Here is a 3796-nt window from a genome sequence, read left to right as displayed (position 1 = left end):
CGGCAAGGTAAGCCGGTAGCTTTTCGTATCGTCTTCTGCCCACTGGACGGTATCTGATCTCACGACCAGACCTCCCGCCGGGGAGCCCATTGGGTTTACCTTGTCGACGTGTCGACTCTATTACAAGGAAAAGCGATCCTGTGCTATACTCCGGTGATCATTTGCCGATCGGGGCACGCAGAGGCCCATCGTGTCCCGAATCACATTCCGGTTCATTCTTCGCCAACAGAGTGCCTATTGGCCCGTAACAATACATTTATGGTGCGTCTTTACGAAGCGTCGTCGCACGGTTCACTTGCGTTGATCAGTAGTCTTGCCACTCCTAGCGGGTTCTATGCTGTATCATACACTTCTTGCATTGTTCCGTGCCGCTTCATACCTTCCCCGAAGGAACGCATGGTGAGGTAGGAGCCTCCCTAGGGCTGGGATGGCAGTAGCCCTGGCAGTTGGGTCCCCCCGGACACTTGTAGGGGAGGCAGGTTCCGAAAGGAACCCGCTGCGGTTTACCCTCTCCGGTCGAGTGGCGGAAGGAAAATGGCGGGCGAGGAAAGCGCGAGCGTTACGGGATAACCTTCGGAGCGCGCAAAAGCCCCGTGACGGCGTTTTCGGCACTAGCGGGGAAGCGCTATGCTTAGCGGGGCCCTCTCCCTCCGGTCGAGTGGCGTCTGCCCGACGCCGGCAATTTCGCAGGAGAAATTTCGGCCATTCCTCTCGCCATTTCTTCCAGTTCTATACCTGGTTAGTGCCTAAACGGCACTTCCCTCGGTTACGGGCGAAGTGGGTGCCGTGGGCACTTACCCCGCCCGCCGGAAGAGAGGGACCTTGGGCCCCCGAAGAAGTGCCGGTAGGTACAACTAAAGTCCTGGGTTCCAGGCTGCCATAATCATTGCCTTATGTCCTTCAAGTCGCACGGCCTTTCCAAGCCGCTCTATCTTTCGATCGAGATTGGACTATACGTTTTTCTCACCTTCAAACAAACAAACAAAAAAAAGGGTCAACGTTGGGTCACAAGTGCCATAGAATGGTGCAATATTTTCATTTTGATCCCGGCCCACTTACCGTAACCTTTCCCCCTTCACAGGGCAGGTACCACCTACCCGTCCCTGCCGTCGGGTTAAAAACGCTATGCGTTCTCACGCACGGGAAGCGTGTAGCGCCCCGCCTCCATCTCCTGCGAGAAAGGGATGTACCTTTCAAGCTAAGCGTGAATTTGGCAGGTTTTCGGGCGGAACGCTGAATTCAATTCTATTCCCAACTTTCTGCCTCGATGGGATTTTCTCTCACTTTTACCGAAAGGGTGACCGGTCACTCTGACCGGAGGGCCTTAAGGAGGCCGGGTCCCCTACGCCCGGAAATGGCGGGCAAGGCAGCAATTTCTCCCGTCCCGGGTAAGCGTGTAGCGCTTACCCCGTCCCCCACCCGGGGACCTGTAGAGGGCCCGGGAAATGGCCTGCCTGAAAGGAGGGAGAAATTGCATTGCTAGGAAGGGCGGGGCGGGAGAAATTACTCTCGGGCCGCCCGATAACAACATAACGATGTGGCTTTCTTTCTAGGTCTGCACTAGGCTTTCGCCTGCCCATAGGATCTGCAAGGACAGGCGGGTTGATTTCTCGATTTTCTGTCCTCACCGAGTGTATTCGTCAAGAATAACATCCGAGCCTCGGCTCACCCCAAAGCAGCAAGCAAAAAGGGAAAATCGAAAGAACTCTGATTGATTATTATTATACGATAATCAAAGAATTATTGATGCTGATTCTGAAATTTGGAAAGTCAATTCCTTGCTTGAGAAAGGGCCACGAAGCCTCCAGTCATTGATTCACTATCGCTCGATGGGTTAGATTCAGTGAATGGTTGGCGAAACGAGTAACTCCGGCTATCTCGGATTGGATCAAGAAGAGCCAACATCTCAGGATTGAGAAAAGCAAGGATCTCAGCTCCCTCGATCTCGTATTCATTCTTGTTTCTATGTCGATGTCGCTAAAGCTCTGTCTCTGAGTAGAGGGTCCCCCGAGGAGGGGCCCCGTGGGGGTGGTGGGTCCGAATCTGCTGCACGTAGCGCTTCTTTGAACTTCTGGCCAATCTATATACGAATATTCAAACGAAATCTGAGCACCCGACCTCAGGCCCGGGAACTCAACGCTCTATATGCGAAATTCTCTGTGTAAGGTCCCGCAATGCTATCACGTATCAATTGTAAGGCTTGCTTGGAAGGCCATGAATGAAGTACCGATTGAAAGGCCGTAAATGAAGAAGGGGCAGTGGTCAACTTTATTTACAAATCTGTTTCTATTCCGGGTCCAACCGCCCGCTGGGAACCAGGTTCTACCACAAGAAAATGCTACGCCTTTTCCCCCACCAAGTTCCCCCGGGCCCTAAGAACAAGCCCAGGAAGCGAATGGGTCGGACGATGTGCCTAGTGAAGCCGAGCCCTCAAGGGAGAAAGGAGAGATACGGGAAATTGCGTATGTAATAACTTGAATTGACTGGTACCCGTCAACCCGATAGAACATAAGCAGCGAGGTAAAGATCTCTTCATGCTTGCATGGAGTCAGTGGTTCAAACCTAGCAGCCCCGGGACTGGGTTTCCGGGATTGGATGTTCGAAACTAGCTTGTTTCACGGTGGGGAGCGCGCTGTTTGCAAAAACTGACCAAATTCCGGTGACTAGACTAGAAAAGGTTAGGAAACTGCCTCATCACCCCCTACCATCCACAATCGGCTAACCTAAAGTACTGGCTTGCCGGTAGCCTCGGTTCTACTGCTAAGCTTTCGGGTAGGCTCCGGGGTGGCAGGAGTGTGCCCAGTTTTGTCTGGTCAGAGGTGACCAGGCCCGCCGCGTAGCGCAGCTCTAGTGACCTGGTCTCTTCGATTTTGTGTGCATGCCTGAGTTGAGCGCACCTATGTAGCCGTCCGTAGCGTAGTCGACCAGGAGGTTGGCTACCAGCAATTCCGAAGTCGGGATCAATCACTTTACCAATTACCACGGGTGCGTTCCCCGAACTTGTTGAGCCTCGTGGATACCTGGTTATTTACCTGCATTTTTACCTCAAGAAACATATGTCTCTGCCCCGCCCTTCCAGCTCCCTCCGCTTGAACAACTTCTTTTTCTTCTCTTTCAAGCCCACCCCACCCTTGCTTCGGGTTTGCTTGCCGAGGGGCGGGCCAATAAAATTCGGACGAAGGGAAAGATGCAAGCACTCTCCCGCCCGAATTCCATCAGTTACATTTTTTTGCTTATCTGAACTTTTCACAAAGCTGCTTTTTTTCAACAATTTGCTTATTTGAAACTTCCCAGTGGCAATTTGATATATAGAAGGAATCCTTGGGGCCGAGCTGGAGGAAACGGCTGAAAAAAAGCCAATCGAGTTGGTCGGCTCGTTCCCGGGGAAAAATGGCTACACAGGGCCGTACCGGCGAACCATGGCCTTTTGCCAAAGCCAAGGCGAACGCGCGAAACCCGTGCCGAAAGGCGATAATCTTCGTTTGCTTCTTTACGTAAGCATGGATCGATAATCTTCGTTTGCTTTTTTACTGCTTTCCTACCGAACTGCAGGACGGGAACGAACTGTAGGACGGAAGGAAGGACGGGGCGGATAGGACTTACCCCATCCTATCGAACTGTCCTATCGAAAGGTTTTTCGGAGAGCACGGTACAATGAGAGTTGTAGGCCGTGTTCGGAGGGGAGTCATTGTCTATCGCCGGCCTCCGTGGTAGAATCATTCAGGTAGGCCTGAGAGACGGTAGCTTACCCTGTGGCGGATGCCAGCGGTTCGAGTCCGCTTAAGTATGGAAGAAT

The sequence above is a fragment of the Dipteris shenzhenensis genome, unplaced genomic scaffold, assembly GCF_047967505.1.
Source record: "Dipteris shenzhenensis isolate YYH24624 ecotype China unplaced genomic scaffold, Dip_SZ_1.0 scaf0111, whole genome shotgun sequence".
Classification (NCBI taxonomy): Eukaryota; Viridiplantae; Streptophyta; class Polypodiopsida; order Gleicheniales; family Dipteridaceae; genus Dipteris; species Dipteris shenzhenensis.
This window is presented reverse-complemented; position numbering follows the sequence as displayed.